Raw genomic sequence first — 13,953 nt, forward strand, 5'->3', positions numbered from 1 at the left:
AATACAGCCTATTGTTGATTAGCAGCATCAATATCACAAAGTTTATATGTCCCCCCAAATTATATATAGTTATGATGCAACAACCATAATCAAAATCTTGAGTTGTTTTTGTGAAAATGTAATACTTGGTTCTATGAAGAATATGGAGATTCAATAGCCAAATATAGCCAAGGCTATCTTGAAAAAGTACACAGAGGGTGAATATACTCTGCTGTACTTTAAGACATCTATCAAAGTGGTTCAGAAAATTGGCACTGACACAGGGTAAACAAATAGGTCAGTGAAACAGAAAAGAGTCCGGAAGCAATTCCAAGTACCTATGGCTACATTATTTAAAACAAGCTGGCCTTACAGAGGACAGCTAGGGTCATTCTTCCCATTACAGAGTTTTGGATCAATACCAGTTTAATAAAGCACTGGATGTTCATATGAAGAGCATGAAAAAATTGACCTTTACTTCACTACAAAATAAAAACAATAATCTGGTGTATAGATTTAAATATGGACAAAATAAATAAAATTTATGGATAATAATATATAAGCATATAACAATTGCATTAATGTTAAGGAAGATACTCATATAGGACACAAAAGTACTAAACATGAAAAACTGAAAATGTCTGACAATAAAATGAAGAAAATATTTAAATCAAAAGATGCTATCAACAGAATAAAAATATAACTTATAGAGTGAGAGAAGATATTTGAGTCACATATAAGCAATGGGCTTATGTCTAATGTATATTTTAAAAATTCATATAGAATAGATTTTCTAAATCAAAGGCAGAGAATCAAAGAAAAATGGACAAGAGACTTAAACAATTACACAATCATTCTATAGGACATGATATCCTAGTGGCCAATAAAATATGGAAAGGTAACCACTCTCATTTGTTATCAGTGAAAAGCAATGTAGTCACACTGAGATATCCACAGGAATAGATTTGATTAAAAGTTAATAACCCTCAATTTGGCAAGCATTTGGAGTAACTGACATTTTCAAACACTGTAGTGGGGGTGGACATTGGTACATCTCTATAAAAGCAGTCCTTGTTGCTTCCTGAAATTGAAACTCTAGGTAAATTTCTTAAGGCTTAATAATTTCATTCTTATTGATAATAAAACAAAAACCCATGTAAGGTTGCAATAAAACATTTGCAAACATTTATAGAAGTTTTATTCATAATAATCCAAACTGTGGAATAACTAGAATGTTCATCATAGGAAAATGGATACTAAGTTTTGTATATTCTTACAATGTATATGTGTGTATATATAAAAGCATTTATTTCATTGCATACAATGAAAAAGAAGAAAGAACCCCACACAAACACACATATGCATCTTACAGCTGAACTGAGTTAAATAAACCATACCAATAAACATGTTTGTATATTTCAATTACATAACATTTTTTTAAAAAGGACCAGATTAAGCAATGATCCTAGAATTCTAGGTTGTGAGAAATAAGGACTAAGTAGTATACAAGTTATTTGTTATCTTATTCCAGTGATCTGTTGCTACATAGTAAACAAGATGGCTCAAAGAAGCTTCTTATTTTTCTACTAATGTTTGGGATCAGGAGCTTAGTGGCAACCTGACTATATGTGGCTCACATATTCTATACCATATTCCTTCAGCAGGGTTGGCTAAGTTTGTAAAACCCACTTTCCACATGTTTCCTTCACTCAGTTTTCCTTGCTCATCCTCACTTCCATTATCTCTCATTCTTCAGAGTCTTTTTATACACCTTTGCCTCTTCATAGTATGCTTGTCTCGTACACAACATACAAACTTTTTATGTTCTAGGTGGTTTCCAAGTATAGGTCTTCCAAAAGCTAAGAAGCACAAGCTGCATTTGCCATGCGCTGGGCCCAGGAGCTGACACCGGCTTTATTTCTGCCATGTTATAGTGATGAAAGTAATAATAAAGATTCCCCAAAGTAAAAGAAACATGATATGTAATGAAAGTAGGAAACAAGGAAATGGTATTTCGCTTTAATCTACCCTAGGTAGAAGCAATTTGGAAGAGGCATGAAAGATGGTTTTAGATACAGTTAAAGTTTTATTTTTTCATTGGAGTAATAGTTATATGCTTGTTTAATTTGTTATAAATCATCAAATTATATCCTAAACTGTGTGTTTTGTGTGATATCTTTTAAGTTGAAAAAGAAATGAGGTGGTAGATTAAGTTAATTTTAATGAAAATATTTAATGAGAAAATGTAGTAGCTTGAAAACTAATTTTAAATATGAAATAATAGGAAGGATTAAAGTATTCACTGATTATATAATGCCTCTAATGTTTCAGGCATTTTTCATAGACCTAGACATTTTTAAAACATAAGAGAAAAGGAGAAAGAGAGCTAACATAATATAAAATTTTGAAGAACTCTTTGGAGCACTGAATCAAAGAGGTGATGAGAATTGATCCTATTTTCAGGTATGGTGGCCAGAATTTGAACGAATTATAACATATATTTCCTCTATGAATTAAGAAACAAGATTTAAAATTGTGGCTAAAATTTCAAAATTTGTTGAATTATATAACTGTACGGATTTGAGAAGCTCAGTAACCTGCACATAGGGCAGATTCAATGAGAATTAATTCTAGACATCTCATAGGCAAACCTTTGAAAAACAGTGATTAAGGGAAAATCTTGAAAGCAGGCAGAGAATAATATGTGACATTATCTCAGAAGAATAATCTAATGACTGCAATTCCTAATAAAAACCACACAGCCTAGAAAGCAGCCCCAAAATATCTTTAAAGTGGAAAAAGAAAAAAAAAATAACTTACCTCAAAATTCTACATCCAGTAAAATAGCTTTCAATGATGAAAATTCAATAAATATATTTTCTGATAAATTAAGTCTAAGAATAGTTTTGGTCACCATATACACACTTAGGGTGATGAAAGTCTTACTGAAATGGCACCAGGAGTAAACTCATTTTTAAAAAATGAATGAAGACTGTTGCAAATGTAAATAGCCAGGTACATATGAAAGACTAGGTTTTCTTTTATTTTCTTTAAAAATCTATATAGCTACTAAGGCAAAAATCATAATGTTGTTTGGCAGAGTTTATAATGTTTTAGATATAATTCCTATGATAACTATAGCATAAAAATACCATATGGGGATCTGTATGATTGAAATTTTTATATATATTGTGTGAAGTGGTATAATATTACTTCTAAATCCATTAAAATTTAAGAATGCATATCATGATATCTAGAACAGCACAAAAATATGGAAAAATAAATCAATAAGTAAGGTTCTATAATTAAAAGCAATAGATTAGTAAAATTTAATTGTATGAAATTCAAATAATGTTTTAAAAAGGTATGGAGAAACAAAAAAGCAAAAACTAATAAAGTTATACAAACCTATTAATGTGGCTAAATTGAGAACAAAACATAATTTTGAATAATGTGCTGAATAATATATTAACTAGATTACCAGTGTCATAGTACTAGGACTATGAATTATTACAGACAGTTTGGAAACCCATTTGGCAGTAACTATTAAAGACCAATATGTGTGTACCTTATGGCTCGGAATTCTTTTGCAGACATATATGAAAGAGAAATACATAAATATTTGCTCCAATATACCTGTGTAAGAATGTTTAAAGCAACATTCACACAGCATTAAAATGGAAACATTCAAATCCCTATTGTCAAAAATTCAGAAATAACAAAATTAAAACCATTAAGAGTTTATTTTGCATATAAGACCAGTTTGTCACCTGGGAGCTTTCAAACTGAAACTTCATGTGAAGCTCAGAGTCATCAAATTATGTGATAGCTTATTATAAAGTGAAAATGAGGAAGGTGTTTAACCTTTACAGTGACTGGACATTACAATGGGGGGGTTATAGACAAGAAGGGATTAGGTGGAAGTGATTATCTTATACAATACCACTGTTGAGGACAATGACAAGTTTCTTTTATGATTATCAGAGACATTTACATGAAATAACCTAAATTTCACTTATGTCCATGTAATAAGTTAGATTTAGTTTTGCTTATGCATATAAATTGTTTCATATGCTGAGGGAATTTTCAATTCTGGCCTCCATTTTGTATTTAACACTTTCAATAGTAGAGTAAATTAAAACAGTAAATGAGATTTATTCTTATAATTGAATGTGAATCTGAAGTATAAAAGAACATCATAGATGAATTGCCCAACATAATATTACCTGAGTAAAGTCAGACACAAAAAAGAGCATATTGAGATTCCTACATTCATAAAATATTCCAAATAGAGTGGTAGTTAGTACCAAGGTGAGGTAATGACAGAAAAATAACAAGTGAACATGTATAGGGTGAATAAAAGTAGGTACATGTGTGTTTTAAGTTTATAAAACTTCTTTGAACACTATACTTAATATATATGCACTTTATAACCTTTATGCTGTGCTTAAATAAACACAGCTTTTGAAAAATATGATTTCTTTACCAGGTATATAAGTATCTTATAATGTAGTTTCTCATTATTTTTGGTATAGCTGTGCCACAATTGTGTGAGATATTTTACAGGGAGGTGATTCTATAGAAGGAGGGGAAAAGCAGGAAGATTAGTTAATAATAAAAAATGTTGAGAAATAAAACCAGCAGAAAATGTTATTTAAGGTGACGTAATTATGTAATGATGAAAAAATTGTGCTGATTACACATAGCCAATAAAGCAACCCCAAACATAATTAGTAAACTACACATTCAGGGAAGAACAAGCAGGAAACTAGGAGGGTGTTTATGTCCTATTCATCACTTAAAAGAGCCTCCTATTTCCTTACAAGTAGGTATTCTAGATGCTAGACAGACAATGATGTTCCTGGACATCATGGGGGTCATATCTTAGGTAAAGAAATACCTTTATAACACCTGTCCTTTTAAGAATTTTTCCTCCTTTGATAAAATATTTTCTCCTCTAATAACTTGGCACCCCTTCTCTATATTTTCTTCAGGGAAAATAATGTCTCTGGTTTCTAAAATGCTTCTGAAATAAATGAAGAATATATGGATCTGGGTGTAGGATCTCTAATGCAACCACATCCCAGGCAAACATGCTGGACTCTGACCGGGTCTCTCTATTCCCATCAGCACAGGATGGCTTGCAGTCTGTGAGCGAGCACTGGAGAACCACCAGTTTGTCCACTATTCCAAACTGTGGACTCGTTATCTAGCGCTCCTCTATGAGCAGACCCAAGCCTTCGAAGTAAAGAGGAGAGCAGGGAGGACCTTCTGAGTCAGGGCTGCTTAGATTACCCTGAGTATTGGGAGAGGGAGCACCATGTCTCTCCAACATCATGTGTCTAATATTTAAGGTTTTACTTATGAAAAATAATGTATGAAAAGCATATGTGAGAAAATATGCTTTTCGGTCACACACTACATGATGGATGGATTTAACATTACACTGATTAAGCCTTCCCCAGACTTGCCCTTAAGTCTGCAGGGGAAGCAAGCAGACTAGACTTGGAAGAATTCCCCTGGCCCACAGATTCTAGTCAACATATTTACAAACGTAAGTCACATTTCTCCTCCAGAGAGTGGCATCTTTTTACATGGAAAACTCTAACCAACCTTTTCTTTATTCTTTCTCTGAAGGTGCAGCTAAATAGGCCATGTATAGACTTGCTCAAATTACAGTTTTATTGGCATTGGTTTTCTCCTTGTAATGTCATTACCACCAAGAGGGGTTCCTATTACCAAGACAATGAGCAATGGGATATGGCAGCTTGGGCCCAGGAGCCCTCAGACAGGAAAAACACTAGGATCTTAGCAAACTACATTCGTGTAGTCAGAACAACGCACATTACCCCAGCCTGTTGCCTATTTTCTTCCTTCAGAGTCTTATTCTCATTCCCCTTCTCTGATCTCTCCCACCCTTGTCTCTTTCAGTCTTGTTTATCTACAATAATTTCTCCAAAAAGTGTTTCTTTAAGTCTTTGTTTGTATTGGGTAAACATGTTGCCTTTCTATCTTCCTATTGCCTCCATTTCTCACTCACAAATAGTTCTCCCTCAGCAATGACAATTTTATATCATACTCTATTTCTAAATTACACTTATATTTAAGATGAAATTTATATCTTGAAGCATAGAACAGGTAAAAAATAAATGTATCCTTTAAAACAAATATGCTTTTTAAATAAGTTGTTATATTTAGTCATTTAGTGGTTAAGAGAACTTGTTCAAATTGAATAAAAATATATTAAGATGTACAAAACAGATTCAGTAAAACTAGATACAGAGTTCTGGCTGATATTCATTTTGGGTTGATATCTATCTATAATTGTGATTTTTTTAAATAATAGATTTAACCACCGTTTTAAGTATATGGTAGAGGAAAGCATGCTTTGATTAAATGCACATTGTGCCAGTGATGCTGGCAAGGTTAAAAGTTACTCATAATGTTGATAGCTATAAAAACCAGTTTGTATATGATAAGACCATGAGAGAAATAAGCATGCCCTCTGAAACAAATTCTGCAATTAAAAAAAGTTCACAGTGGTTTTAATCAACAGTATGCATTTTATGATGATAACTGGCACAGAATGATCACCCTAAAGTTCTCTTTATATGCTAAAGGAAACAAGAATTTATATTTTTCCTGTGTTGTAATGAATTTTTAAAAAGTAAATTGCACACATGCCTCTCAGATAGGATGACCTGTCCTGGCGTGTACAGCTTTAACAAAATCTTTAAAGTTGTTTGCAAAAGGAAGAGAGAATTTCAAAACAAAACTTTTTTTTCTTGGGAATGGAATTTTTTATTTGCTGTTGTAACTAGCAAATGTCATTCATTAATTCAAAAAGTGGAAGAGAGGGCCCCACAAACACACGATTTGATCAAGCTGACCAATACCCATTACAGTTTTTAAAATGAAGGTTATATGTTACAATTAGGCAGTGTGAAAATGACATTTTTTTTGCTTGCTTTGTGATCATAACCTTTGGAGGTATTAAGGATCTCAGGGAATTCATCTTCTTTTTCTCTGCAGGTTTTAAAACCTGAAAAGGACCCATCAGTGTTTTCTCCACACTCATCATGGCACCTGCACTGTCAAATTCTCCACAATAATTGGGTGCAGGAAACAGAGTGACCAAATGCCTCTTTGCAAAAAGAAATTGGATCCATCTTCAACCACATATAAGGTTCAGATCATGTTTGTGGAGAAATTCTGCAACCGCTTCTGCACCAAATGTGCAGGACGCTCCTGTGTCATTTTCACTGCAGCCTAAGGCATATTTACTGGGGTGAGACCACAATGTCAGAAATAGTGTCTTGATCTGGGACATCAGTTGGTTGCATAAATTGCTGAACCTGCTCCACAAATTGAAAATTTGGTGACAAACCTTAGTGACAGCAAATATTGTCTTACCCATAATGGCTGCTATTGGTAAATAGCTCAAGCACTCTGTGACAGTTTTCCATAGTTTAATGTTATATTTTGTTTTACCTTCACCATAAAATGCACAAATTCTATTGATGCTGGACCATTTGTGGTTTCCTCTAAGAAAGAACAAATTCTCAGGATATTTGATTTTGAACGCCTTAAGAGGCAGGTAGTCAGTCCCCAGTGACTGTTTCTCACTGTCCACACAGTCTCCAAGAAACAGGCAGTTGCTTTGTGGTGGAAAACCACCATATACAAAAGGTCAAAACAATCCATAGTGCAATTATTGCCTTTAGGCAGAATAGATAGAAAACCAAGGCAGGGAGGGGAAGGGAGACATTTCTCACCTATTAATTCAGTTGTCCTGACCCCAGGTAAGATTGCAAGGTGTTCCAAAAATCACAATAGAGAGCATAACAGTGCAGGAGGAGAGCCTTTGGAGTGCTGTGGGTATTGTTTTCACCATCTGGTAAAGAAAGACTTCAAAACGGAGTGCTCATGCCAAGGTCCAGAGAAGGGAGGAGGAGGGGGAACCTAGAAGCTGGCTGCAAGCAAAAACCCTCTAAAACCCCAATAGACAGGGCACTCAGAGTAGCCTGGTGCTTCACCTGCAGCTTCATGCTCAAGTGTATTTCATGAATAATCTCGCTAACTCATGTCTAGCATCCATGTTGTCTCTCGCTTAATTCATTTCTCACCAACAAGACAAGGACCGAGAAGGAGGGAATCCCCTAACTCAGGTCTCCCCGGTAACATTGTTCGTGGATATCACCACACACTTTGAGTTGTGCTTCAAATTCTAGCAGATCTTTCTGACTGAGCAAGTCAGAAAGACTTTCTGGGATGTTAGTCACAGCCCTGTGATTCATTCTCAAGCATTGTCCCCAGGCTTGGACCCTCTCACTTCCAGCAGCTGTTGGATGATGTAATCCATGTTGAGTTTGTCTGTATCACCATCTCCTAACCCCCCTGCCCCACTCGCCACCCACACTCCCACAGTGCTGGCTGCTAACGCCCAGGGGCTCGTGCCTTGTTTCCTACACCAGGAACACAGAAGCTCCCTGCTTCCTCCTTCCGTCCTAAGTGGAAGCACCTACTTGTGATTCATTGTGTGCAATTGGATGTCGTACAGTTGTGGATGACCAACTGCCCTGATGCCTCAGTAACTGCTATTTTCTTAGATAAAAGTTATTTTCCATATTCCTACTGTAATTCAGCACAACATTTCATCTAAATTAGAGGAAATTTTCATTTCACTCAAGCTTAGATTGAGTTACAGGCCACACTTCTAGAAACCACAGAACTACCTGTGGCTTTCATAACTACTGAGATGGTGAACTAGCCAATGGCTTCCTAGAAAATGTAGCTGAATGTACTATTGGAACTGTTTCATGATAAGCACATAGGACTAAAGCTAAGTGCTTTAACACATAAATTAAGATACAGAACATATATAAGCCATCTATAATTCTCTCTTTTGCCAAAGGACTTCATAATGTTATTTTTAAACCTTCCAAAATAATATTTTATTGAAAGAGATTTCAATATCTATAACTTATAATAATACCATACATCTTCGTTTAGCTTGTAATCTGGGCAAAAAATTCAAACTAGTTTATTAAATAGCCCTAAATAATAAGGAACAGTGAAGTTAAATATATTGCATTTACAAAATTTTAAAAATATTTTATTTTAAAAACTATTTTATTGATTTATTTTTAGAGAGGGAAGGGGAGGGAGAAAACAAGGGAGAGAATTGTCAATGTGTGGTTGCCTCTTGAGTGCTCCCTACTGGGGACCTGGCCTGCAACCCAGGCATGTGCCCTGCCTGGGAATCAAACCAGTGACCCTTTGGTTGGCAGTCCAGAGCTCAATCAATTGAACCGCACCAGCCAGGGATAAAATATTTTATTTTTAATCTTAGAATAGACTTGAGTACATTTTCAAATTAAATGCTAAAGACAAATTAGAGAATAATAGAATAAATAAAGCAGTTGACACTTTTTAATTAAAAATTTTATGTTCTCTCAGTGCTCTTTACAATGTAGCCTAATAATATTTGAAATTTATTGGCAAGTAAATAAATGTCTGGAAATTTTGCTTATTTCCTATACGATGTACTACATTTTTTTCTGCCAGTTGAAATAAAAAAAGTTCAATGAACATTTTTTCCTCTGGTATTCACAGAAAAATATTTTCTTTGTTGTTAAAAATATTTAGAGAGTTTTGTATCCTAACACTTAAAAATACAAAATAATGAAATCATAGTCAGTTGCAGAAATTAAGTCTTATTTTCCAATTACATAAATTCCTAAGTTACTATAAAATAATTTGTTTTAAGTACCTGGAAATTAGAAAACTAAATGAAGGAACAAAATTAATATCACAAGAATTATGAACATCACCTTTTTACTATTTGTCATATACCCCACAAAATTTAAATATGTAAATTTAATTGAAATGAATCTCTTCTGAAGAAATTAATTGTACTGTTACCAGATTTCTCTGTACAATGGAAAAACCCAAGAGTCTCTATCTTCTGCAACATAAAGAGAAGTGATGATCTATGTTCATAATTTTTAATGAAGTAATATTTTCCCAGATTTTTGTTTTTTGAAATCTTGTTACTATATCATTCAAATAGTAGCACCTGGCTTTGCATTCAACAGCTAGTTTAATTTTCTGCAAAGTCAGACAGGAAAATAGAATACAGTAAAGAGATTTTGTTAACTATTGTCTTGTATTAATAGTTGCTGTTAAATCTTCCTGACTGGTAATTATGTTTCAGAAGGATCCTGTTTTGAGCAGTCCACTGGGATTCCAAAGAAGTCTATTTTCCTTTAAGAGTCCAAGAGAAGGAGACTGTCTTTACTTTGCTTGGTCCCAAAGAACCTCCTAACTGAAGAGAAGGAATTTCTATTTATACTCACTTTGTGTTCTCTGTGAAACATATTGTGACATTGAAATGCAATCCTCTTCTTAATACAAAATATTTTGTGCCGATGAAGCTAAACTTGTCACAACTGTCTGTGCAAGAGTTGTGTAGGTGTTTTGTCCCCAAATGCAGTTCTTTTTCTTGGTTACTTAGTCACTTCTTCTTGAAACAAATCCTAAAATGGTAGGGATTTCTCACAGGCCCATAATTAGTTCCCTCTAAAAAGATCAGAATTTTCAGAACTTAGCACTGCATTGAGTATACATGTTTATCAAAGACAAACTCACTGGCGTCAGAGAAAAGAACAAATCAATTAACAAGAATGAGCAAATGTGCCTCTGCTGGTTCTCTTCTACTTAGCGTTAGCAGTCTGGCCTTCATCCATGCTTGACGCAAGGGTCATGCTATTATATAGACAAAGATAGATTACAGAAGTGATGGCCAACCTATTTCCCAAAGGAAGTCAAAGGAAATTTTTAAAAATTCTATCTTCCCTTTTTAATTTTTTTTTACTTTGTTCTTATGGTTTGCACTATTACATACGTCCCATTCACCTTCCCTTTGTACACCCGCCTCCACCTCATCCCCCCTTTCCTCCAGCCATCACCACGCTGCTGTGTGTGTCTGTGGGTTATGCACATATTTTCATCAGTGAATCTCTCCAACCTTCTTTCCAGCAATTGTATTGTTTAAAAATGGAGAGGATACAGAAGTTACTCTCACTGGTCAGACTCTGCAGAAGTCTGCTTATTGCATTAGTTTAGATGCATTCTGTCTCTCAAATATATCAGTAAATGTGGAGCCAGCTGAGTCAATTACCTGTTTTCCTCATATGTTTATAAATTGGAAAAGGCCAATAATATTGATGGGAAGAAAGAAGACAAACAGAATGTTAAGCCTTTTCAAAACACACTACTCTTTTGTTCTTTTTTTCAAAATAATGTTAGTTTGAAAACAATCGACGATGCATAATTCTTACATAAGTTTATTTCTTCTACTCCAGAGCCACAAAAATACAAGAAATACTTAAAAGTAGCCATTAAAGCTCCCAACAATACAAAGGTTTCATATTTGAGAAAGACTTAATGAGAGCAATAGTAAGAGTAGGGAGAGAAACAAAAGCACATCGAAAAAGTCTGGACCATGTCCTTTACACTGTAATGTGCATGCTCTAGGATATACAATCACCTATGGCACTAACAGCAATTGTAGGTTATGGGGAAAAATCAAGTCTACATCCCTGGCTGAGATTCTGGTGGAGGTTGGGTGAGAGGAGAATTACAGAATATGCCTAACAGAAAAATTCATAATCAGTTGTCTTAAGTTATGGTCTAAAAAAAAACAAAATGTAATGCTAACAAGTAATGAGACTGTCATTTCTGTTTTACTTACTAGTCATTCTTACTTTTTACAAAGAGTTTGGTGATTGAAGATTTCAAGTAGGGAATGGAGTAAATTTTGTTATAGTAGATGGGGAAAAAAAAAGGATGTAGACACGAGTATGCCAGGAAGACTTGGGAAATGAGCTAGTTCCTTTGTAATCTTCCAGATCAGGGGTGATGCGATCAGATTTATCAGCCTCTCTAAAAAGTCACTTTGCTTATTCACTTCCACCATCATCCTAATGCTGTATAAGCACCTGATTTTGTTTCTTAGGTAAATTCTAGAGGTCTATACTGAAGTCTTCTGCTTCTTCTCTTCCATTCATTTTAAAATGTGGGTATTTGGGAATGTTAATCATGGAGAGTCTGAGGGGTTCATAAGTAAAAGATATTTTCTCCCAAAGGGATATATTTCAGAAGCTACGTGTGCACAAGAAGATTTATTGTATAAAATTGTATTTATACCACAGTATATCTTACATGTGGTTTCTAGGGCAGATATTTTACTATAGGCATATTACAGAAAATTTCATGGATGAGTTACAAGAGGAAAAAGAATATTATAGAACCCAAATGTATATAATACATCCTATAATGGTACAATGCCATAATTGTTTTTGGAAGTTTCAACAAATAAATTAATCATTTATATGTGTAAATGTACACACTGTGTAGTGGGTTTTATAAATAATTTATTCCACATGAAGAAGATTCCTAGAATTGGAAGAGTGATATGGATTTAAAGGGCTCAACATGTGGGCACTATCAATAGCTAAGTTCATGTGCTGTGATAAGAAAGCTTTTATCGTTGTGATGCTGGAGATTTTGGAGAGAGAACAAAAACTTACATGTGGACTTAGAAATGTCTGCTGGGTCAGAATGAAGAAAAATAAATGGTAGCTTTAATATAAATAGTCACTTATCTTGTTAGAGACATATCACCAATGAAAAGTAGTGTTCTAATACCACATTTTTTTCTGTACAGTACAATGGATGTGTGTCTGATTTATTTTTTTTTAATTTTGGAATGTGAGAAACAAAATCTTGCATTTAAGATTGTCAAGTCCCTTTTCAGTGACCTTTCTTATATCCATTTTTCATTCAGCTCTTGTGGTTCAGGGCAAAGAAGAAAGCTAGAATGTTGCAGGTGGGCAGGAGGCTTGAACTTCTTCTCTTGGGTCTTACATGCTGTATAACCTTGGAAAGATATTTCAACTCACTGAGCCATGGACTCCTCATCTGTTCAATAAAGATACATAAAATATATTAATGTGGGCTAACTGTGGTAAGTGGACGCACACACACAGAGCACAGGGTTCATGATACCTACTTACTAAATTTAGGTGTACACAATCTGTGAGTCCATGACTAAAATGTGCATATTTACCAAATCTTGATTTTCAGATGCTTATAGGCACTAAATACATGAGGTAGAAAAGCATTTCTATTTAGTGGAAAATATATCTGTGTAATGAAAGCTGAACATGAGTACAAATTCTTAATTGTCATTGCCAAGAGCCTGAGTATCTCAACTTAATGTCAATACAGAGAATTCACCTAAGAGATAGTTTTTGGAACACAATAGGCTGGATTGGTTGAATTCTGCTTGCTCAGGTTTTGATTGACCAGCTCTGGCATTTGGTAGGTATCTTCACAATCTATTTGACTCCTAAGGGTCTCTGGTTGGTTTCTGGTCCAAAAATATGAGAAAGAAGTTACTTTGGGGGGATTATTAAATAATCTGTTTTGTATATTATTATTTTTAAGTAAAAGTTTCAGATTTTGTGACAAAGTAAGATAATAATCCAAAGTGCACCTACTTGATATCATAAACTTATAAAACAACTAATTATGAAGCAGGTCACAGTTGCATTTCTGTAGCTATTCAGTAATTGGAAAAATATTGGACATAATTTTATCTTATACCATCTCTTTGAAAATGAATATGTCCTGACGCTTTACAAGACAATTATCAGTCACTTATTACAAACTTCCTCAAGTGAAGATCTATTTCAAATTTTAGTTATTTAGGTATCTGAATATATTTCTGTTATTTTAGATTTCAATAAGAATTATTTTTATTTTTTATGTTTTCCTATTGGACTTTATTGGGGTGACACTGGTTAACAAAATTATAAAGGTCTCGGGTGCACGGTTCTGCAGCACATCATCTGTGCACTGCCTAGTGTGTGATCACCACCCAAGGCAAGCCTCCGTCCACTGCCATTT

The 13,953-nt window shown here is 34.3% G+C and overlaps 1 pseudogene; it reads right to left on the reverse strand.

Annotated features, from left to right (window-relative positions):
- LOC123818725 overlaps positions 1 to 13,953 on the reverse strand; it is an 80,676-nt pseudogene that overhangs the window by 16,599 nt on the left and 50,124 nt on the right.

The sequence above is a fragment of the Phyllostomus hastatus genome, unplaced genomic scaffold (genome assembly GCF_019186645.2).
Source record: "Phyllostomus hastatus isolate PE091 unplaced genomic scaffold, TTU_PhHast_1.1 phas_contig_29, whole genome shotgun sequence".
Taxonomy (NCBI): Eukaryota; Metazoa; Chordata; class Mammalia; order Chiroptera; family Phyllostomidae; genus Phyllostomus; species Phyllostomus hastatus.